Source organism: Phyllobates terribilis, unplaced genomic scaffold (genome assembly GCF_046119375.1).
Source record: "Phyllobates terribilis strain yellow unplaced genomic scaffold, ASM4611937v1 Scaffold_1__5_contigs__length_1240528914, whole genome shotgun sequence".
Classification (NCBI taxonomy): domain Eukaryota; kingdom Metazoa; phylum Chordata; class Amphibia; order Anura; family Dendrobatidae; genus Phyllobates; species Phyllobates terribilis.
In genome coordinates this window covers 1,074,226,198-1,074,251,998 of record NW_027362761.1, presented here as the reverse complement: position 1 = coordinate 1,074,251,998, position 25,801 = coordinate 1,074,226,198, and the positions used below count along the sequence as shown (strand labels likewise).

Here is a 25,801-nt window from a genome sequence, read left to right as displayed (position 1 = left end):
TTAGAAATCTCTTATTTTTACAGAAAATGCAAAGATCACGTTTGTTTTAATGGTTTTCTTATTGGCGATTGATTACACATGAGTATTACAAATTTTTGACACCTACAGATGGATGGAAGCTAGTGAGACACGTATCCTCATACCAGCATTTTTCAAAGAATGGCAGCCGAACAAAAATTCCCTGGGGTGTGGAAAACCCCAGCTCACCAGCTGAATGTTAAAGGGAAGCTGTCATGGCCCCAACAGCTGTTAAATCTGTTAATCTGCCGATCGATAGCATCACAACGCTGTCCGGCCTCCTTACTAAAAGTGCGGATACCGGGAAAAAGTGAACTTCCCATCACTGTAAGCATGCCTGGCACTAGGACCGCTCGCTCTGCAGCGCATCTATGCAGAGCAAGATGGCAATCAAAGTGCCGGTGCGTATCTGTAACAATGCTGTGAGCGCTACATGAAGCAGCTCTGTGTACGCCTCTGACTAAAAACCGGCGACTCCCAGGAGGAATAATGTTCATTTTCTCATGATTTCACCGCTTTCAGTACAGGGAGAATTGTGACGCTACTAACCCCCAGATCATTTGGGGACATGACAGGTTCCCTTGAAAATCTCCTGTACTATGCTAGCACTGTAAAACCCAAAAGATTTTCCATAAGAGACTACGCAGCAAAAAAATTCAATACGTCTCTGCATGGTGTGAACTCGTCTATCTGGAAAGCAAGTCACCATTAAATAAATGGAAGGCAGTAAGACTCCGCTTTCCCAGATCCCAGTAAACATTGGGTGGAAATGATGCAGATTTTATGTATAGTAGCAGATGAGTGAATGAGATTTTAACACTGGCATCAGCAGTCGTGTGTGAACACGCATCATTGCTGGAGCTGGAGGGACGGCATCTGGTAGAGGACCAGAGTACTTGGTTTTGGGCCACTAATCCACCAGTATATATTTATGTTGCTGGCATTTAGTGTTCTAAACACGTCCATATTAAAACCTGGTGTTTCAGGTCTAGGGAGTAGGAGAGCCTAGAAGTTACCCCGAGATGAGTCCGAGACTCCCCTCCAGCGACTGCGCGGATCAGGCAACCAACATAAGCACCACCCATAGCAACCAATCACAGCTCAGCTTTCACTTCCTATAGTGCTCGTGAAAAATGAAAGCTGCGCAGCGATTGGTTGTTTGCCGCAAAGACAGTATTTTTATAAATCTCCTGTGTATAAGGCCTCATTCAGAAATCCGTGTGGTATCCGGATACAACACGTACACATTATATTTCTATGCTGCTGTGCATCCATGCAAAAGAGACACGTCTGTTTTTCTGGCAGTACGGATAAAAAGGGCCAATACAAGTCTATGGGTCCGTGAAGAACACATACAGTACACAGATGGCATCTATGTGTAATCCTGAGCTGTCCATGTTTAACACTGTAAAGTATAGGAGAAGCTTTCATTTATTTCATTATCTTTATCCATCCGTGAAAAACACTGATGGTAAAAAATGGACAAACTGATGACACCGGTGCCATTTTTTTCCCAAGTACGTATTTAAAAGCAGACAAGTAAAGAAGGTCAAAGGAGATGATAAACACGGACTTGGCCGAAAAAAATCCAATATTGGCCAATGTAGCCTGTGATATGCTTGAGGCCACCATTATAAATACCTTTACATCTTCCATCTGCAGCAGCAGTCATCAAAAATTTGTGCTGTTATTCATATGCAAAAGGAGGCGTTAAGTGCTCTGGGCGTAACAGAGCACTTCCTGAGCCTCTACAACCCGGGGAGTTTTCCAACCCAGCACCAACCTCTTCAGCTAGATTGATCGCATACTGTGTGTGAGACGTCAGGTGCCAGCCAAGAAAAATCAGACAGCGAGCCATCAATCAAGCTAAATAGGCTGGTTCAGGTGGGAAAAACAACCTCCTTACAGGGGATGACCGGTCTAAAACTACAAGTCTGCAGTCACTCTAATGTGACTGCAGACTTGTGAATCCTCACATTGCGTGCACTGCATACTCTGAGGATTCTCTGGTGTCAGCGCCGGGGAACGGGGGTCATGTGACCACAAGTATGTGATTTGCATACTCCCGGCCACAATCTGACTAGAGCGCGGCAGCCTCACTCACTGCAGGTGTAATGAGTAACATATGAAACAGTCTAGTCGGATTGTGGCCGGGAGTATGCCATAAGCCGACTAGACTGTTAAGACTGGACAACCCCTTTAAGTGCTCTGATCATGCCCAGAGCACTTAAACCCTCATTTGCATACACAATAAAAATGCTAACTTCTCAGGAATGCAACAGACTGAAGTGTAAAACTATCAACACCTTCATGTCCTCTAAGATCTGCAGATATATGCGGTTGGGAGGGTCAGTTTAACCTTACTGACAGATTCCCTTTAAAGAAAGATTAAAGAAGCACTCCTCTCATCAAAGTTGTTATCCTTTTAGTATACTGAAATCATATTGTATACCAGTGTGTACTTACAATTGCTCATTCTGCCCTTCTACCCAGTTAATTATTCTCTATGTAGAAACAGGAAGTCTCTTGTCCCTGCATTTATCATCCCCTCTTCAACTCCTGACCCAGCTGTTCCTCCTCCCCCCTGGTAGGCACATTTGCAGTGACTTATGAGTCATACAGGCAGAACTGACCTCCTGTATCTAGGCAGAGCTTAGAAGGATTCAGCTACTCAGTTTTTTTAATCACGTGATGTCAGACAGAATGGAAAAGAGAAGAATTAACTGAGTACAAAGGCAAAATGAGCAATTGCAAGTACACAGTGCAATATAATATGAGGATTGCAATATATTAAGAAGATAAAAATTTTGATAGGCGTGTTTCTAGAATAATATTATTATTATTATTAATATTTTTATTTATATAGCGCCAACATATTCCGCAGCGCTTTACAATTCAGACAATTTACAGACATTAGGGGCACTATCCCCATTGGAGCTCATAATCTAAATCCCCTATCAGTATGTCTTTGGAGTGTGGGAGGAAACCGGAGGAAAACCCGGAAGAAACCCACGCAAACTTGGGGAGAACATACAAACTCCTTGCAGATGTTGTCCTTGGTGGTATTTGAACCCAGGATCCCAGCGCTGCAAGACTGCAGTACTGAGCTACCGTTCTGCCCTTTTAGTGCTTTATTATAGTCCTAGGCTGTAAATGTCTCTGAAGGTCCTCAGACAAGGACATACAATACAGACCAAAAGTTTGGACACACCTTTTCATTTAAAGATTTTTCTGTATTTTCATGACTATGAAAATTGTACATTCACACTGAAGGCATCAAAACTATGAATTAACACATGTGGAATAATATACTTAACAAAAAAGTGTGAAACAACTGAAAATATGTCTTATATATTAGGTTCTTCAAAGTAGCCACCTTTTGCTTTGATCTCTTGGCATTCTCTTGATGAGCTTCAAGAGGTAGTCACCGGAAATGGTTTTCACTTCACAGGTGTGCCCTGTCAGGTTTAATAAGTGGGATTTCTTGCCTTATAAATGGGGTTGGGACCATCAGTTGTGTTGTGCAGAAGTCTGGTGGATACACAGCTGATAGTCCTACTGAATAGACTGTTAGAATTTGCATTATGGCTAGAAAACAGCAGCTAAGTAAAGAAAAATGAGTGGCCATCTTTACTTTAATAAATGAAGGTCAGTCAGTCCGAAAAATTGGGCAAACTTTGAAAGTGTCCCCAAGTGCAGTGGCAAAAACCATCAAGCGCTACAAAGAAACTGGCTCACATGAGGACTGCCCCAGGAAAGGAAGACCAAGAGTCACCTCTGCTTCTGAGGATAAGTTTATCCGAGTCACCAGCCTCAGAAATCGCAGGTTAACAGCAGCTCAGATTAGAGACCAGGTCAATGCCACACAGAGATCTAGCAGCAGACACATCTCTTCAACAACTGTTAAGAGGAGACTTTGTGCAGCAGGCCTTCATGGTAAAATAGCTGCTAGGAAACCACTGCTAAGGACAGGCAACAAGCAGAAGAGACTTGTTTGGGCTAAAGAACACAAGGAATGGACATTAGACCAGTGAAAATCTGTGCTTTGGTCTGATGAGTCCATATTTGAGATCTTTGGTTCCAACCACCGTGTCTTTGTGCGTCGCAGAAAAGGTGAACGGATAGACTCTACATGCCTGGTTCCTACCGTGAAGCATGGAGGAGGAGGTGTGATGGTGTGGGGGTGCTTTGCTGGTGACACTGTTGGGGATTTATTCAAAATTGAAGGCATACTGAACCAGCATGGCTACCACAGCATCTTGTAGCGGCATGCTATTCCATCCAGTTTGTGTTTAGTTGGACCATCATTTATTTTTCAACAGGATAATGACCCCAAACACACCTCCAGGCTGTGTAAGGACTATTTGACCAAGAAGGAGAGTGATAGGGTGCTATGCCAGATGACCTGGCCTCCACAGTCACCAGACCTGAACCCAATCGAGATGGTTTGGGGTGAGCTGGACCGCAGAGTGAAGGAAAAAAGGGCCAACAAGTGCTAAGCATCTCTGGGAACTCCTTCAAGATTGTTGGAAGACCATTTCCAGTGACTACCTCTTGAAGCTCATCAAGAGAATGGCAAGAGTATGCAAAGCAGTCATCAAAGCAAAAGGTGGCTACTTTGAAGAACCTAGAATAGAAGACATATTTTCAGTTGTTTCACACTTTTTTGTTAAGTATATAATTCCACATGTGTTAATTCATAGTTTTGATGCCTTCAGTGTGAATGTACAATTTTCATAGTCATGAAAATACAGAAAAATCTTTAAATGAGGTGTGTCCAAACTTTTGGTCTGTATTGTATGTGAGATAAAGTAGTGATGGGGCAAACATTTCTTGTATTTCCTGACAGTAAAGCCATTAAAGAACACACAAGTCAGACCTTTCAGCCTTCAATGGTTGATAACGGAGAACAATAGATATTAGTCCCAGAAATGCATTAGGTGTTTGCATGCTGGTGGCCTGTGAATCCGCTGCCTGCATTGCTTGCTGAGATACAAGTGTCTGTGCGCACAGCAGTCATGGTAACAGGTCCGTCTCTTTCACAAGTCCCCATGGCAGGCAGCTGCAGATATACGTGTGTGCAAAGTCAATGTACAAAGGCGGAAAAGTGAGTTTTATTACAGCCCCGGACTCCCGTCTTCTCACAGTGGGAAGCTAATGGCGGTTGCTTGCGGCGCCCCCTCCCCGCCACATGATGAGACGAATAAACAAGAACCCATTTCATTGTTTTAGGGAGATTAGTCACTCGCTAAAAGCACTGATCCCCGCTCAGAGATGGCAGAGCCCCTCATCCTGGGGAGCCAGATGCAGGATGACACAGATTAATGCTGCACCGCCATAAGCTTATATAAAGCAGCGTCCATGCGCTTCCTACAAACTGCCATGGAGAAGAGGGACACGTCTGCCAGTCCTACCCAGAAAGACTTACAGATAAGAGCGTCTCATAAACAGGCCGGGCACGCTCTCATTCTGGGAAATCTGGCCTAAATCATACAGCAAGCCTTTAATCAAGAGAATGCTGAACAACTGCTTTCATTAAGACCGAAAAGCCGGCATTATGTGCCCGGCTCCATGAACGAAATCCTCACTGCTGGCAAGGACGCAGCACCGCAGCCACGGCGTTACCTCACCGCAAACACCTCACCCATGGCGTTACCTCACCGCGAGCACCGTGGTATAAAATACAGATACAGCACCGGACCACGACCAAAGCACCAGGCCAAAAATGCAATACTGCCAAGGAGACCAATATGGCCTACATTTATTAGAGGAGCTTTCACCATCTCATGAAATGGCCTAGGATCTAAGGGGGTTCAACCTCTGGGACCCCCACTGATCCTGAGAATGAAGGGGCCCCAGTGCTGGTTCAATGTTACGTAACACTACATCTGTCATCGGCACAATGGCACCCTGACTATCCAGCTGTGCAGGGAACTATTGCAGGGCCCCAATGACAGCGATATGGCCAATCTTATGGTACAGGATGGGAAAACCACTCTAAGGCTATCCGCTCAGTAGACATTCTCCTCAAAATAGGTGACTGGTGGAGCTCCAACTGCTGAGACCTCCACAAATCCCATTTATCTCCATTACAAAGGCAGTGGGCACCTGGGACCTCTGTTCAATTCATTCTCTATGGGACTGCTGGAGTGCCATACCCCGCTGTCTCCGGCAGCCCCACAGAAAATGAATGAAGCGAAACACTGCCGCCCAATTCTAATTGGGGTAAATGTGTTGCATTCTAGTTATTCATGCAGGTCCCAGCAGTCAAACCCCACTAATTTATAAGTTATCCATGCATATTTTTTTGTCTGCCTAAAAGCCACGTAACATGCGGGCTGGGGACTCGAACATGTCAATTGAGCACCAGCAATACTCGGTGCATACCCAAGAACCCTAAGCAAACTCGAGTAACGAGCACATTCGCTCATCATCACTAGTTATTACCTGACCTATGGATAGACGGTCAATTCTACCTACTGGAATACCCCTTTAAGTAGTGCAAGCCTAAAATCACAAATGATGACAGTAACATGTGCAACTTTTCTCCTTAAGAAAAATGGAGGTTATCCCCAAAAACATAGTTAAATATTTTGTTAATGGAGGCAATCCCACAAACAATGCATATTGCCTATCCTAAGGATGGTGATCTGGGGCGGAACAACTTCAAAGACTCCCGACATTCATGAGTATTGTGATCCGGTGTGCCTCAGGTACATGGAGCAGTGTTAGGCACGACTGACCACTGATCCAATCACTGTCTATGGGACCGATCGTCACACATGCCCAATACACCCACAGTAGTGAATATACCAGTGGTCATACATGCACCGTACACGCACAGGAGTGAATATACCAGTGGTCACACATGCCCAATACACCCACAGGAGTGAATATACCAGTGGTCACACATGCCCAATACACCCACAGGAGTGAATATACCAGTGGTCACACATGCCCAATACACCCACAGGAGTGAATATACCAGTGGTCACACATGCCCAATACACCCACAGGAGTGAATATACCAGTGGTCACACATGCCCCATACACCCACAGGCGTGAATATACCAGTGGTCACACGTGCCCCATACAAGGACAGTAGTGAATATGCCAGTGGTCACATGCCCCATACAAGGACAGTAGTGACTATACCAGTGGTCATACATGCCCCATACATGCACAGGAGTGAATATACCAGTGGTCATACATGCCCCATACATGCACAGGAGTGAATATACCAGTGGTCACATGCCCCATACATGCACAGTAGTGAGTATACCAGTGGTCACATGCCCCATACAAGGACAGTAGTGACTATACCAGTGGTTATACATGCCCCATACATGCACAGGAGTGAATATACCAGTGGTCATACATGCCCCATACATGCACAGTAGTGAATATACCAGTGGTCACACATGCCCCATACACCCACAGGAGTGAATATACCAGTGGTCACACATGCCCCATACACGCACAGTAGTGAATATACCAGTGGTCACACATGCCCCATACACGCACAGTAGTGAATATACCAGTGGTCACACATGCCCCATACACGCACAGTAGTGAATATACCAGTGGTCACACATGCCCCATACACCCACAGGAGTGAATATACCAGTGGTCACACATGCCCCATACACGCACAGTAGTGAATATACCAGTGGTCACACATGCCCCATACACCCACAGGAGTGAATATACCAGTGGTCATACATGCCCCATACATGCACAGGAGTGAATATACCAGTGGTCACACATGCCCCATACACGCACAATAGTGAATATACCAGTGGTCACACATGCCCCATACACCCACAGGAGTGAATATACCAGTGGTCACACATGCCCCATACACGCACAATAGTGAATATACCAGTGGTCACACATGCCCCATACACGCACAATAGTGAATATACCAGTGGTCACACATGCCCCATACACGCACAATAGTGAATATACCAGTGGTCACACATGCCCCATACACCCACAGGAGTGAATATACCAGTGGTCACACATGCCCCATACATGCACAGTAGTGAATATACCAGTGGTCACACATGCCCCATACACCCACAAGAGTGAATATACCAGTGGTCACACATGCCCCATACACCCACAGGAGTGAATATACCAGTGGTCACACATGCCCCATACACCCACAGGAGTGAATATACCAGTGGTCACACATGCCCACTAAAGCGGGATACACACTGCAATTTGGAAGGACCATTCTCAGGATAGGTGGAGGTACCAGGGGTACATTTATTACAAAAGAAAAAACAAACAGTCTTAGTAAATACAGACCACAACGGTCAAAACAATCTGTATTGTGTGTCCACACCGGAGCAGAGGTGGGACCTGCATCTATTAGACATTATGGCATATGCCGTGGACAGACCATAAATAAGAAAGGTGGGAACAGAATGCAATCATGTGAACTAGGCCTTAGAGGAATTCACTGAGCAGAAACGAAAGAATGTAGACATAATCCAGTAACTTAGCAATGAATTGCACCTCGTGAGTCGTCATCCTGTCACATACCTCCTGCGGCCGCAGTCTGCTCCAGGAACCTGACAACTAGTAGACAGAACACATCACAGAAATACAGCAGCATGCCCCCAGCCAGACAATGTCCCACCAGCCGAGCAGACAGCGACATGTGTGGCAGACCCCAGGAAAAAGAGAATGCTCATACCTGTATGTACAATCCGAGACAAAAGGTCACATGTGCCCGTCAGAAATCTGTACAAACACCGTCACATCGACACCTTTTCCAAGGCACAGGACAGAAATAGCAGACATGTCACATAGTGCTGTAACATCAGGGGTTAAGAGCGCACACAGGAAGTCCTGGGCCGCAAACAAAACCTTACAGAAGATGAGCGGAAGAAGCTGTACAACAGGGGTTTCACTGCTTGGTCTATCGAGGATTATACAAGTATGGAGGGCCCAGAGAGGACATCACCTCAAAGGGTTTTTCCCCCCATGAACAAAGTACATTTTAATCAATAGATCTTGGAATAATAATATCTTCCACAATTGGATGTGTTAAAAAAAATGTTCCTGTGCTGAGATAATCTTATAAATGTGCCCCTGCTGTGTACTGTGTAATGGCTGTGTCTGACCGTGCAGGGACATGGTCTGATCATACCACAGCTCCTGGGCAGGGGAGGAAACAAGAGAGTATACAGACATTACAGCAGAGGATTGCTGCTCATTCTTTTTGTTATGTAAAACATTTTCTTCCTGTTTTTAAACAATGTTTTACCTCAAATAATCTGTATACTCTCTTGCTTCCTCCCCTGCCCAGGAGCTGTGGTATGATCAGACCATGTTCCTGTACAGTCAGACACAGCCATTACACAGTACACAGCAGGGGCACATTTATAAGATTATCTCAGCACAGGAATATTTTATTTAAACACATCCAATTGTGGAAATTATTATTATTCCAAGATCTATTGATTAATATAAAGCTTTGTTTGTGTGAAAACCCCTTTAGGCTAAGTGCCCACGATACAGAAATGCTGCAATTTTTTCCGCATGCAGATTTTACATGCGTTTTTCCTGCCAGGTAGAAGAGTTTGTGAAGCGTTCTTCACTTGTATTTCCGCATGCGGGTTATCAAGCGCTTTTCCAAGCGATTTTAGTATCACTTGGAAAAGTGCTTGACAACTTGGTCACACTATATAAATCCATGCAACCGGCAAGGATTTATATAGTGTGACCAAGTTAATAGTTAATAAAAAAAAAAAAAGAAGAAAAATGGTAAAAAAGAAAAAAAAAAAACCTTATACTCACCTTCTGATAGCCCGCGGTCTCCTGTACGATGCTTCCCAGCGGCTCGCGGTGGTATAAAAGGACCTTCCATGACGTCATTTAGTCATGGGACAGGTCACAGTCAGCAGTCGCGTGACCTGTCCCATGACTAAATGACGTCATGGAAGGTACTTTTAACACAATTGCGAGCCGCCAGGAAGCATCGTACAGGAGACAGGGGGACATTGGAAGGTGAGTATATAATGTATATTTTTTATTTTAAACTCTTTTTTTTTTTTTCAGGTACTATGTTACCCGGGTCTGGATGAGAGTCTCCTCTTCTCCAGACGCAGGTACCATCCGGACATTGAGTTGCTTAATATCGGCATGTGTACATGTAGTGATGCGGATATTATGCGATTCAATGCAAGTCAATGGCGGCTAATACGCTGTGTGTCTGCAAAATTAATGGACATGCTGCGTATTTCTCCGCAATGATAATCTGCAGCGGAAATTTCCGCAGCATGTGCACAGCACATGCGGATTATCATAGGGGGCCATGGGGCACGTATTACCAACCGTTTTTTAGCGTTTTCGCTGCAGAAATTCCGGGGCAAAAACGCTTGAAAAACGCACAGTGGGCACGCAGCCTTAGAAGACCTGTCACCAGGTGAAAAGTGACCAGTTTTTGCTCTTATTTAAAATTCCCACTGCTCCCGAGTATTTCATTTTTTGTTATCTTATTTTAATCTCCCCATACAGTTCCAGATATATGTGCCTTTTTATTTAGTGCTACTTTTTATGGTCTTTACCAAGAAGGCCCTCAGAGAATTCAGTAAGCAACGCTTCCTTGCCATAATTAAAAAGGAAACAACCAGAAAATATGTATAGAGCGGGGCCCTAATTGGGTATGAAAGCAGCAAGAAAAGCAGACCACTAAAAAACAATCACAAAAACACTCTCAACTTAGAAGATAAAAAAGATAGAAGTGTCCATATACTGTGGTTATTAGGCCCCAAAACAAATTCCTACAAAGGTTAGGGTACTAAGGGTCTAATTATCCCCATCATTCTCCAATTTGTACCTATCCACGGTAGTTCGGTATATTAAAGTTTGGTTCACTACCAAGTGCTGCACTTTGGTGATAGATTAGGTGTATACTAGGGTTTACAGGGCTAGCCATCATTAAGAGGGTGCCAGGTAGGTACAAATTAGGGAATTAGCCCCTTGGTATCCTACCCCTTGTAGGAATTTGTTTTGGGGCCTAATAAAACACAATATATGGAGACATCTATCTTTTTTTATCTTATAATTTGAGAGTATTTTTGTGATTGTCTTTTAGTGGATACAAATAAAAGTTATATTTTAAGGGCTTAATTAAAAAGGCCTATATCTGGAACTATATGGCAGGTTAAAAAAAAAAAAAAAAAAACACCACACACACACACCACACACACACCACACACACCACACACACCACACACACCACACACACCACACACACACACAGGTAATAAAATAACAAAAAACGATCCACTTCTCACCTGGTGCCAGGTCCTCTTTAGTTATGAACATATAATAAACTCAAAGAGTCAATAGATCATGTAAAGTCATTAATATTTTACTTCCTTATTACATTAAACAGTTTGCTTATATGGATTAGTGGTAATAAATGAAAAAGAAGAAAATGTCATCAGATTTTATCAAACTGTCGCCACCATGCTCTGTGACCTCTAATCAGCTTTCTAAGTTCCTCCGATTACTACGCCGGGCACCATATGCTGACGACTGTCAAGCGGGGCAAACAGCATGTCTGAACCATCCCCGAGTCCTGCTAAGCCAGCCCCCTTGTGCTAAGCCAGCCCCCCTGATTATATCCTGTGCCATACACAGACAAGCATGGAAGCAAAGATAATATTTGGAGGTCTACCCAGCTGCAGGGGGTGTTAAACAGATCGGTAGAAAGTCAATTTATTGCACTTATTCAGGAACAGACACAGGAGAACACTTCAATATGAAATATGTATGATTGGCAAGTAAAACATTACTGATGTTGTCTGTCTTTACCAGAGTTATCCCACTCAAGAAAATGTAAGTAAAACATTCCGCCATCTTTACCAGAAATTCATCATCCCCCTGAAGCATTGCTTTTAGGGAATAATGCAATTCATGGTGCTTGAGCCCATCATAGTGCCCCTACCCCTGGGTAAGATGTCAGCCCATCCGCAGCAAGACCCCATCTATGGAGTCCTGGGGGTACATGACTGAGCATAAAAAATGCTCCACTAAGACGAACACTGAGAATAAATGACCCGAAGTCATCATTCCCAATTCACAGTAACTGCTGCCATAACAGTTTACATTTATCTGAATATTGGCAAAGCCAAAATGTCACGATGACTGCACGTAAATGGGAAGCTAGCCATCCGTGAGGCCGGGCCTGGTCTCTGCTGTCAGTCTGCACTAAATGTTAGTCGAAAAACATGTAAATGCCCCATGTACAATCCGAATAATAAAGTCACGTCTTGTAAGGAAGAACTGCCTTAGAAGAGCAGCGATGATATTGTACTCGCAGCCTCTGGGAACCTACCAATTATAATCACTGGTGGGAGCGATGCTGGAACGACGGGAAAACGCTCCGGCTATTAGGGGAAAGGAGCTGAATTTATAATCCTATATTCTGACAGCTATGTGACCTGTAGTGCTTCCTTATAGCGTTTCAATCAGTCCTTTAGTGTGGGTCTTTAGGAACAATGAGGGTATGTTCAGACAGTTTTTGGCAGAAAAATTCTCGTCTAACATCTGCATAAGAAGAAAAAACTTTTTTGGGTGCATTTTCGCACATTTTTCTTCTTCAAATGATTCAGTAGTCAAATCTTTGGTGTTTTCAAGCAGAAAAACCTCAAGAATACAATTAGTTATTGTGTTCATATACCATTATATAACAATCATACTGTATCCCTGCCTGAAGCAGCATCTCCAAAGGTCAGAAGTCAGTGATAGAATATAGTCTATATTCTAATTAAAGAGTAATTTGTACCACTGCAATTATTTCCCAAAGTATCTAGAATGAAAAAGGAAGAAAACATGCAAATAAGTGACTAAAAACCTGGTATTTTGTGTATATAGCTCTTATGCACACCCATATGTCACCATGTTAACTATCAAACACTTCCTAGAGCATACAAGTCAAACTATGGCCCATGGGAAAATCTGGCCCGCAGGGTGGTTTTACTTGGCCCATGACACCAGAACCACTATGTGGGGACTGTTATACAATATGGAGGACTATGATGTGGGGCCCATTATACTGTATACTGGTTGGCCCGAGAATTTGTCCAAGTTTTTAATTTTGGCCCTCTGTGTGTTTGAGTTTGACATCCCTGGTCTAGAGTTAGGCAGCATCCACATGCTAACAGCCGAAAACCGCAGCGGCCTCAACCTCTTCATTCAAGGATCCCTTCATTTTGCAGGGAGACAGATGTTTTATATGCAAACCTGCGCAGCAGGTATTAAGAGCCCACACGATTTTACAAGTGGAACCGCTGTTCTCCTGCAAAATTAAAGTGAAGTTATGTGTGAACACAATACTGCAGTCACACTCTCTTACCTTAATGCCAATTACAAGTTACCACGGGACATGCGAGAGTAAAACTCTATGCTCCCTGTGCCTTAGCCATATGCTTAAAGGGTTTTTCCTAAAATAACATGTTCTACCCCCAAACACAGGATTGGAGATAACATGCTTCTGATTGGTAGGGGGCCTGCCCTCTGGGACCATCCCAATTGCGATACTGGGGCCCATGAACCCCAAGAATGGCCTCTGCAGCGCCCCGTCCTGAATGGAGCAAAGGTGCACATGCTTGAGCTCTACTCCATTCACTGTCAATGGGACTGCCGGAAATAGCCAAGTCCCGCGCTCTGCTTTCTCCGCCAGTCCCATAGACAATGAATCCGAAAAAAAAAAAAAAAAATGAGCATATGCCATACAGCGAGTAAATAGTAAATGTAAATAACATGTACCATTAACACTATTTTGAGCAATAAAGCATAAAATCCTTTCTGCCACGACAAGATGTACCCACTGGGACGGTCCTAATCTGTCTCTAGTATACTTAGGTCGTTTGACACATGGTAAGGTTTTAATACTAGAGACAGGTTAGGATCGTCCTGATGGGTGCACCTTGTTGTGGTGGGATGGCTGTTATGCTTTTTTGCTCAAAATAGCATTAACTAAGTACCTGATGTTATTTACATGTACTATTACTATTTACTTGCTGTAGAGTATATGCTCTTTTTTTTCTTGCGTTTTGTCTGTGAAATAGACACAGTGTGAACTTGTTCTTACTCTTGAAACGTAAGCCAGCTTATAGACCAGCCCAGTTTTTTTGTTTTCCCATAGACAATGAATGAAGCAGCATTTGCATCTTTGCTCCTTCAGAACGGGGCTGCAGATGCGCGTACTCGGGGTCCCAAAGACCCAATCTCAGGATCATTGAAGGTTCTCAATCGTCAGACCCCCAGCAATCAACGCGTAATCCCCTACCTCATGCATTGGGGATAGCTTTTGCTTTTGGGAATAACCCTTTAAGATAAATTAGAAAAATTGCCAACTTATATATTACATGTACCTGTAGGCCGCCCTACACCTAAAGGAGGCAAATAGAGTGTCGTTTTGGCCGTTGTCGTGCTGATGGGTGTCAGTATAACTTTTTTCTGAGGTTTAAAAATAAAAATAAATAAAAATAACATATCAACAAGGTCATCACATGCTTGGGATACAGTTTTTCACAAACCTGCGTTTGGGGGGGGGGGGGGGGGAATACATGATGAGCGTACACCTGAGATGAAAGGCTATACACAGTCCATGACTGCAGGACCAGCCTGGAAGTGCCCAGCAGGAGATCTTCATGAAAGTGGCAAGTTTTAAAACTTCAATGCATTGTAGCAGTAAAAAAAAATTAAGATTTCTTAGTAATTCTGCACTTTCCCTCAGTCAGCTTATAGGCTATGTGCCCACGATGCAGAAATGCTCCGGATTTTTTCCTGAGCGTTTCTGAATCTCCTGGCAGAAAAAACACATGCGGATTGTACATGCGTTTTTCCTGCCAGGGACATGCGGATGTGAAGCGTTCTTCACTTGCATTTCTGCATGCGGGTTGACAAGCGCTTTCCAAGCGATTTTAGCATCACTTATATAGTGTGACCAAGTTGTCAAGCACTTCCAAATCCATGCAAACGGCATGGATTTATATAGTGTGACCGAAAGAATGGTAAAAAATAAAAAAATAAAACTAAACTTACCTTCCGATGGCCCCCGGAGTCTTGCTTCGCTCCGCCCTGGCTGCCGGTAGCTCGCGGAACACCACACTGAAGGACCTGCCGTCACATGACTATGACGTCAGCGCAGGTCCTTCAGTCCACCACGAGTTGCCGGCAAGGGAGGACAAGCGCAGCGGGTGCCGTCAGAAAGTAAATATAATATTTATTTTTTTTTTTTTATTTTTTATTTTTTTACAGGTTCTATGGTACCCGAGTCTGGAGGAAAGTCTCCTCTTCTCCAGACCTGGGTACCATCCGCACATTGAAACGTTTGGATTCCGCATGTACAGATGCAGTGATGCGGATTCCAGGCGTTCCAATGAAAGTCAATGGCGCCAAAAACGCAGCACTTCCGCAAAATAATTGGTAGTGCTGCGTTTTTTTCCACAATGATAACCCGCAGCGGAATTTTATGCAGTATGTGCACAGTACATGTGGATTATCATTGGGGAACATGGCAGGCCTTCTACCAAGCGTTTTTTTTTAAGAGTTTCTGCAGCATTTTTGCCGCTGCGGAAACGCTTAAAAAAACGTATCGTGGGCACACAGCCATATACTTCGTATCATATACAGACAGGCTATATCATATCTACATGGTATAACAGCCTGTGTGCAGAGGAGGCAGAATCCAGGCGTCAGTGACAGCTTGTACTCTGCTACTGAATAAAAGGCGCAGAGGCTTTGTAATTCCCCGCAGTCCTGCATGGGGTTAATCCATTCAATCTCACATTTAATAAGCTGTGATAACACATTTAGGAATAATCTCACAATTGGAGGGGGGGGGGGGGGTTGCCCTTATAAAAGTATTTTTTTTAACGTGAATATCCGTGTACAAATATCTGGGACTTTGTCCGCAGTGCTGGATTCCAGATCTTCACAGCATTTGTCACAGTTTGTGATTATATTGATTCCGATCCTCCAGTTGTCAGGGACGCTTCAACGTAAGCGTTAAATGTCAGCATGACTTGTGTCTCGCTCTCTTATGTACTGATTGTGTTCTGCCAGAGTACAGATGTCACTGAGCGCAGCTCCGCAGGAAGCGGCAGACTTCTACAATAGAAATATTTCAGGGTTGTTTTCTGTGGCTTCATCTATGGAGATGCGAATAGTTGCCATTTTTTTGCAAGTTTACTTATAAACTAAATATTACAGGTTTATCCAATCTTAATAAATCAGGGAGTTGCTTAAATAACAATAACTAAATAATGATGTCAGGTGGGATCCAATGAAAGGCATACTAATGCACACTGAAATAATCTCTTTTTCTGTCCCTCCGAATTGCCATGCAGATCATATCAGACAACAGCATATTTCAATTTGTGGTGGAAATGCTCTTCTGCCTGACTAGTGTATAGGACACAGGGCTCAAATAACAGAGCACATGTAAAGCTTCATTCTCCGGGACCAAAGGAGCACTGCGTAAGAGCGGCTCGTAAAGGCAGCGCCATTACCAGATTATGCAGATTATGTCCATGAAACCTGTACAGACCAGCAATGTGGAAGGGAACCATGCCTGCTGCTTCTGTATCAGAGATGGCCAACTTATAACATGTCACAGAAAAATTAGGCATCCGCAGTTGTAAGGTGTAGTCCACACCTGGCTCCATGCAATATTCATGCAGTACGTGAAAATGAAAGGACACTCTGTTCCTTCTTTGTTGTAAATGTCAGAAGTTGTGATCCATGAGGGTCCGAACGCTAGAAAATGTTGTGCTGCCAAGACAATTCAGGTCAACTTTCCTAAAATCAGGATTATGGGCAAAATATGACCTGTAACCTATATTTATGAAACCCAGCCCTCAATCAGCACAGGCCTGCAGCCCATTCTTCTAGCATTCAGTGGGGGCATTACCTACTTCACTTAAAGGGAATCTGTCACCAGTTTTTTCTCTCCTAATCTGAGAGTACCATAATGTAGAGAAAGAGACCCTGATTCCAGAAATGTGTCACTTACTGGGCTGCTTAGTGTAGTTTTGATAATCTCCTGCTGATAAAACAGTGACTAGAAGAGTCGCTAGAAGACTAGTAAACATACTGCTCGATAGTCACCATACTCATGAGCTCTGTATCACTCCGCTCACACCACTGATTGGCAGCTTTTTCTGCACAATCAGTGGTGGGAGCGCAGTTATACAGAGCTTAGCATTCATAGCACTGCTAGATCTGCAGCAGAGAAGCCACTGATTTTATCAAAATGACAGCAAGCAGCTCAGTAAGTGATACAGCATTGAAATCAGGGTCTCTACCCCTACAATATGCTGCTCTCAGTATGAAAAATCAGGTGAAAGATTCCCTTAAATTGAATGGAGCTAATACCAGATACAGCCAACAGTGGCGCTGTTCCGGAGAAAAAAAAAAACATTATACCGGTAACCGAGAAATATCGGTCAATAACATGCTTCCTTTTTAGTGTGGTACAGAAGACAATGGCTGAACAGGCAATCATGGGCAATGAGTTGGTGTAGGACAGTACAGTTTAGGAAGCTGATATTTCAGTAGTAAGTTATGGAGTGACCCTTTAAAGAACAATTCAATCAGAAGTTGACTTTATACTACAAGATCTGATTTTGTTGATGTTTTCCTCATTCATCAAATCTCCAAAAACCTCTATTATTAATAGAGATAATAAAAGGGAAGAAGGCGGCCATGTATCTCGGGAACGGAGTCACAGGATCAAAAGAAAAACGCCAGATTCAGAGAACGTCTGCATTTATATTTTAGGCAAAGTTGTAAGCCCTTGAAGTCTGGCCGAATGTTTCTGAAGCTTCTGGGAGCTCACACAATGGTGACGGATTATTGTCACATGCATTCAGTGCTGAAGCACCAAAATACAGGACAGTTTCTGAGGCCGGCATGGACATGCTCGCACAAGTAATAGAAGCGTTTGTCACCAGCCTGGATGACATGTACTACCCTGTATTGCATAGTCTTTTTGCTGTGTGCCCAACTAGCACACTCAATAATTACTCCTCAATGAAGCTTTTAATCCGGGAGTGACAGTAAGGGCTAATTCAGATGGAGCACATTAGTGGGAACCCGTATATACAGCTCTACATTGAGATCAGTTCTCTTGAAAAAGCTAGTTTTTAAGGCTTTTATTTTCTTTTGCATAGCAGAATACAACTCTGTTTTTCTATACTAAAAATAGGGGATGACAAGCAGAAGTATAGGAAACACATGACAACCATAGAATCCACTGCAAAAACAGAGAAAAAGGGGTTATGTAAAAAAAAAACAAAAAAAAACCATAAGCAAATGATTGCTTAACGGGTAAGTCAGAGAGAAGTCTGCTCTCACTTCCGAGGGGGGGGGGGTGTCTGTTTCGTCCAGAGGGAAGCGGCCGCCGATTGACTGCAGGGCTAACATGCGATATCATCATGAGAGCCCCAGGCGAGCAGGCACCGACATCGCTAGAAAGGCGTTCACACTATTATTTTACATGGGGGGGGGGGGGGGGGGACCATAGTGATTGAGAAGGACCCCTTTATAGATCCGTTCCCATGTTCTTATATTAGAAAAATTAAGCAGGGCTTACAGGCTCTTTTCAGTACAACTTGTAAGTGCCGCTCTGAAACTGGTTATGATAGCCGAAATGAACTTTTAGGTCGGTATTAGAATGATCCCTGCAGTGTATACACAGGCCAATGATCGGGAATAAGTGATCTTAAAGGTTCATTCAGATGTCTGCACCAATTGGTCCAAACACAGGCTGGCCTTGGCTCTCCCGGCCCGAACGTGACAACTTAATATATTTCTATGAGGTTGTCACTCGGGTCGGAAGAGCTGTGGCCAATCTGTGCATTGTGGTCCGATCTCAAGACTGATTTGTAAGATTGTATGTTTGGTCAATTTTCAGGCCCATGTAAAAGAACATATAAAAGGAGCACTCCCAGCTATTTTTTTTTCTTATTGCCCCCTCCGTTAGCCATTATCAATGTGTGTACAGTATCTACATAACAAATACATATTGCTGTCTTCTACAGTTTCCAGCGCTACCCCGGTCCTCTCCTCATCCTGTGACTGGAGTTGTGATCGGACTGATCACACAGAGTCTTGTGTGGACCAGAAGTCACTCTCTCAATATAAAAGTCTAGAAGACTCCATACAAGGCTGTAGTAGGCTTACATTAAGAAAGGAATTAAGGCAAGGTGTGAACCGCAAGAAAAAGCTGCAGTCACATGATGTGGGAAAGGCCCGGAGCAGCGTTGGAAACGGCGCAAGAGGCCCGGAGCAGCGCTGGAAACTGAGCAAGAGGCCCGGAACAGCGCTGGAAACGGCGCAAGAGGCCCAGAGCAGCGCTGGAAACGGCGCAAGAGGCCCGGAGCAGCGCAAGAGGCCCGAAGCAGCGCTGGAAACGGCGCAAGAGGCCCGAAGCAGCGCTGGAAACCAGTGCTGTGGAGTCAGAGTTGTGGAAAATGGATCGACTTCGACTTTGTGGGGAATATTTTTTCATAAGAATTTAGGAAAGTTATGAAATGTCCTATAAATGTCTGTCCTATTCCTGATATAAGGGTCTAGACTTTTAGCTGAGATGAATCTGTGCTGCAGTAAATTTATCACCTAAACATGAGCCGTGTATGAGGAAGTCGGAGTCTGTGACATGGAAATTGAGGAGTCGGGGGTTTGGCCTACCGACTCCACAGCTCTGCTGGAAACGGATCACCATGTGTATGTATTTTTATGAACACACCGTACACAAATTATATTGATGGCTAACAGAAAGGGCAATAAAAAAAATGCTCCTAATCATAAAATGACTGTTGATAGGAAGGCTTGCTCCAGGCCTGTCTAAGCACGTTAGTGATCAGCCAACCAATGGGCTCTATTGTCATTACTATCGACACCACAGTCCTCTACACAGGCGATGAGCTGTCAGTAACATGATATTCTATGTACACACAACAATTGTACCAACAAACATTCTCTGCTCATACAATTCTGGTTCACCCGTCTAAACAAGCCACGGCCACGGTTGGCTCGTGTAATGAGCCTCTAGTGGAGCTTTCACAGTAGAGGAGGTTTCCTGAGCGCACATGTCAGCAGTCATCTTATCATCACCTGATAACAGCAGTGACAGCAGGTGATGGAGGCAGCTCAGCACCTTCTCATCCTCCATGTCACAGCACACTCCCCCTCCAAACAAGATGCTAATGTGCTACATTAAATCAGCAGTTCTCTATCTGAATGTACATCTACTTTTCACAATTATCGAAAAGAACGCTTATTTTTCACTAATCATGCAGTGCAAACAGGCCTCTGATCACCCTAAGGATGCTTTGCTCGTTTGCCGGGGTGGGGGGGATTGATTTTTAGTTTGCATACAAATCATCGCTCTCGGCAGCACATCGTCCTGTGTAAATAAGACCTGTGCTGCCTAGAACAGTGACACTCAGAAGGATCTATTACTGATCACTCTGTGCATGGGCTATTAAACAACCGTCGATCTCGTAGGGTAAACGAATGCTAGTTTTTACTTGCACTTGCCTATTGTAAAGCAGCAGCTCCAGCAAGATGGTTTGAAAAAAAAAAAAAAAAATGTATAAGGTGATATGATAACATCTTTTTCATAGGAAACAAATCAGACGATACTACCACTACAATAACCCCAAAAAATGTCACCAATTTCAATAAAACTGTCGAGTTTGTTTACAAAAAAAGATAACTTTTCATACAAATACACACACAGAAAAAAGTTTTTTTTAGTTTTTGAGGTTAAGTTGATGCTCTATATGAGACAGGTGTCTGTGGAGGAGAACATACAGTCTGCCGGTGACCTCCACACATCTGGCTACGGTCACAGAGGAGTAAACGTCGCATCCATCCTGATATAGGGGGAAATGAAGGTTACAATGTCCGATCTCCCGGAATCTCACCAAGTGTATACACAGCAGAGGATATATGCCGGGAGGGATACAAACCCCATCAGGCACATCATGTCATACGCAGAGGGATTTGCTGCGGATTTTTGAGAAGGATTACCCATCAGGAATCTCACACAGAGACGAACGATACAAACAAATGAGATTTTACAGATTTTTAAAACCTAAAAAGGAGTTTTCCAGCTTCAGTTTGTTTTGTGCTTTACTCACCCTATCTTGGTCCAGTGCAGAGTCTGCACCGCTGCTCCCGACGTCTTATTGTCTCCAGCAACGTTGACAGCACTGCAGCTGATAACAGAGTTCTGTAGCTTGTGCTGTTAAACAGGTATTCCCATCTCCAAGATCCTATCCCAATATGTAGGAGGTGTAATAATAATATTAGCAAATACCTCCCATTAGAAATGTAGTATAGTTCTTCTGATAAGGTATATTGCTTACCCAGTGTGCTTAGGCATCCATGCTTACAACCACTAACAGCTAACACAGTTACACAGATTAGCTTCACTACCTGGCATAGTAGCAGAAGCCTAGTCCTGAGGTGATAATCTCCTGCTGATAAATCACTGATTGTGTTGAAACTACAGCACACAGCCTGACAAGTGACATATTCATGGAATCAGGATCTCTGCCCCTATATTATGCTACTCTCAGATTAATAGAAACCTGCTGACAGATTCCCTTTAAGCGGACCATACACATTAGATGACTTTTGGCCAATCACACTGTCCATTAACCTACATCCCACACAGTCATGATCAGCCTAGATGAGCATGTATGTGTTCTCAGTAGGTAGAGGGGAAAGAGCTGCTGCTGCTGGAGAGATCTGATGGTGGTTTATCTTCCCTGGAACAGAAGGGTCGGCCACTTGAAATGAAATATACCGCGTTTCTTATCTCCTCAGGGGAGAGCCCCCATTCACACCAGACGGCAGGTTCGGCAGACTAAGATCATTCTAATGTGATTAGCTTTGGTAGCCCTCTTTTCATTTTGCACTGTCCGATGTGGTTTATGAGCATTGTGACAAACACCCATGGTCCTCAGTGAAGACCCCCTCACCTGGATAGGCTCCTCATTGCTGGAAGTGCTAACTGTGGGAGAAAAGGACCACTATTCTCCAGATTGTGGAACCTGAGGAGCCATTGAGTCTAATGAGGCAAACACAGTCCAACGGTTTTGGAGACGGATCCTGGAGAACCCCAAAAGGTCCCTTTGCCCCATATGAGAAGACCAGGCCTTTTAAAGACTCTTGACGGATGGGGCTCTGTTGTAGATTTTGCATTGGGGCCCACGAGCTGCTGTCTGAGTCATGGAGGTTCACTGCGCTGTGAATGAGGCCGAAGAGGAAAGCTCTTCATCTTTACGGTTAATGAATACTAAACATTAGTCATAGAAATAGTCACAATCCAGATAAGAAAGGGTCAGACACCACCGCAGTCAGACAATACCCCGGAGGCAACAAGTAATTATTAATGAGTCAATAAACGGAAACCAGGAGGACAATGTGATCACAGTCTGAGGACCAGAGGGCAGATAATGATTATAGTGAGGAGGATACTGGGACACAACGAGTCTGAGGAACGCTCAGGAAAGTCTTCTCAACCTTACACCTGGCTGCAGGCCTCTGGGCATCACTGATAGTCTCCACCATCAAGTGCTCCTCACACTTCTGTAAAAGCCAAGAAATAGCTCTAAACCCGGACCCCCAACACTTCTACTGATATCACCATCAGACTACTGGGCAATGATGCCTGGTGCGAGTGCTACGCCGTCAAACACCTAAGTCACACACACACATAATATGCGCCAACTTTCCACGTCAGATGGATCCAGCAGAAGTGAGGAAAACATTGGAGACGTTGAAGCTGCTACAATCTGTGGATGAATATTGTACGACCAGCGGTGGACAACGTGCTAGGAGCCATTCATTTGCTCCATTGTACATGAACCCGGCTGCCATCTGCAACTTGCAATGGAAGCCCAAGCATGTATGGGCATCCATGGCACCTCAGACCACCCCATAATAAATAGATGGTAAATGATCGTTACACAGGGTCATCGCGATGACATCCGTTCCTACTTGCAGAATATAAGACTTGTCAGACACCACAATGGAGGCTATGTAGCAGATGCTATCAGGCGACACTTTTGGCACTGTTAGCAGTCCCACTATAGTAGGCCCACATCCTGATATTTAGGAACCAAGCAGGACAATTCAGCTAGACTTCCTAAGCAGCGGCAGAACAGAGACTTCTAGTTTACTACATTAAAAACGTAAAAGAGAAGCGCGCTGCGGGTCAGTTAGCAGGGAAGGCGGATGTAAAGTGAGAAGTAGCAGACAGCCCCTTTAAGTGATAGTGGAAAATGTCCTGGAAGAAAAAAAAATCAGCAGCACCGAAAGACAGAAGATCGCCTTATGTGTATAGGGGAATCCCGACTACTCCAGCTACAGGAGAAAGGAAAGATCCGGCATGCTGCCGAAGAAAGGTGCTACAAAAGGGGGTCCGACAGCACCTCTCTCAAATGGGAGAGAAGGCTCCTCCATAAATGTCTAATCCACAGACCAGGGTAGGAGGGGAGGGGGTGTCTCTGGCAGATCAGTGATGTAGCCGGCTATGATCAGGGTCCAGGATCTTATAACACCACCGTCCACTCACTATGGGGCAGTATGTACAGATTTAGCGCAGGTGCTCCCCCCTGTGCTGCTGGCAGGTCACATACAGGCACTACTCGGTGACCACTGCCTGCTCTATTAGTCATAGGATCAGCACACACCAGAGTGCTAGCTCTGGGGACCAGATAAGGGACTGACGTCTCCTGTCTGACCATGCACTGATATAACGTGTACTCTGTGCTGTCCCCTGTGCTGCTGGCAGGTCACATACGGGCACTTCTCGGTGACCACCGCCTGTTCCATTAGTAATAGGATCAGCACACACCAGAGTGCTATCTCCGGGGACCAGATAAGGGACTGATGTCTCCTGTCTGACCATGCACTGATATAACGTGTACTCTGTGCTGCCCCCTGTGCTGCTGGCAGGTCACATACAGGCACTTCTCGGTGACCACCGCCTGCACCATTAGTAATAGGATCAGCACACACCAGAGTGCTATCTCCGGGGACCAGATAAGGGACTGATGTCTCCTGTCTGACCATGCACTGATATAACGTGTACTCTGTGCTGTCCCCTGTGCTGCTGGCAGGTCACATACAGGCACTTCTCGGTGACCACCGCCTGCACCATTAGTAATAGGATCAGCACACACCAGAGTGCTAGCTCCGGGGACCAGATAAGGGACTGACGTCTCCTGTTTGGCCATGCACTGATATAACGTGTACTCTGTGCTGTCCCCTGTGCTGCTGGCAGGTCACATATAGGCACTTCTCGGTGACCACCGCCTGCACCATTAGTAATAGGATCAGCACACACCAGAGTGCTAGCTCCGGGGACCAGATAAGGGACTGACGTCTCCTGTTTGGCCATGCACTGATATAACGTGTACTCTGTGCTGTCCCCTGTGCTGCTGGCAGGTCACATACAGGCACTTCTCGGTGACCACCGCCTGCACCATTAGTAATAGGATCAGCACACACCAGAGTGCTAGCTCCGGGGACCAGATTAGGGACTGACGTCTCGTCTGGCCATGCACTGATGTAACGTGTACTCTGTGCTGCCCCCTGTGCTGCTGGCAGGTCACATACAGGCACTTCTCGGTGACCACCGCCTGCACCATTAGTAATAGGATCAGCACACACCAGAGTGCTAGCTCCGGGGACCAGATTAGGGACTGACGTCTCGTCTGGCCATGCACTGATGTAACGTGTACTCTGTGCTGCCCCCTGTGCTGCTGGCAGGTCACATACAGGCACTTCTCGGTGACCACCGCTTGCAGCATTAGTCATGAGATCAGGGCACATTAGAGTGCTAGCTCCGGGACCAGCTGACTGATGTAACGTGCAGGCTGCGCTGCCCCCCGCTGTGTGCACTCACCGGGCCGGATAATACCGCGGAGCTCCGGATCCGCTCTCCTCCGCTGTCCTCCTATCAACACGTCCGCTGACTTTAACCGCTGCCGCCTACGATTCACACCCTGTGCCGCTCTCGGTGATATTTCCATCCGAGTCCAATTCCAACCCGTTCCCGCAAAACGTCCAGATTCTTTCTTTCCCACTCTCAGCCTCTCTATTCTTTTCTCTTCCCCCTCGATTCCCCGACGTTAGTTACACGCTACACTCTCATTGGTTCGCTGGCTGCGGAAGGTGGGCGTGGAAATAAAAACCGGAAATATTATTGGATGGCTGAGGTGTCAATATTATTAGCCGAGAGGCTCCGCCTCCTTCATGTCTAAAACGCAGCATGTAGACAGACATCAGTCTGTCAATCACACAGCGATGCCTCCTATAACGCGTGGGATTGGCTGAAGCAGTAAGAGAGGTAACGCCCCCTCCAAGAAGAGATGCAATGATCCGATTGGCTTACTGCTGAAAACATGACCCCGCCCATATGGTATTGCGTAATGTGATTGGGCTAGAATATCGGTTTACCTACCACACCTTTTTACTGATTGGCTGGGCGCAGTGTCAATAAAGCGTAGTCTTCCGACATGTTCTACACATGTTGCTGCAATACCAGTACATGTGAGCGCTGCAGGCGGTCACTACTGATCATCAGTCCGGAGTCTGCGCACTACAGGCAGCCATACAGTGTCCATGGGGTAATTCTGGAGGTGTATATGATGGTGGGGCAAGATGTCCCGGGCTGGGAATGTGCGGCAGCCATTCCTAAGCCCCTCTGGAAGTTGTCTGTCCCGATTCA

The 25,801-nt window shown here is 44.9% G+C and overlaps 1 protein-coding gene across 3 annotated transcripts in view; it reads right to left on the bottom strand.

Moving 5' to 3' along the window:
• Window positions 1-25,236, bottom strand: part of FRYL (FRY like transcription coactivator) — a 298,660-nt gene extending 273,424 nt beyond the window's left edge. For all 3 annotated transcript variants that reach the window (XM_073645520.1, XM_073645519.1, XM_073645521.1), the window contains exon 1: window positions 24,977-25,236. The gene's annotated coding sequence lies outside the window, so the exon portion shown is untranslated. The remainder of the gene's footprint in view (window positions 1-24,976) is intronic.
• Window positions 25,237-25,801: the final 565 nt, after the last annotated feature.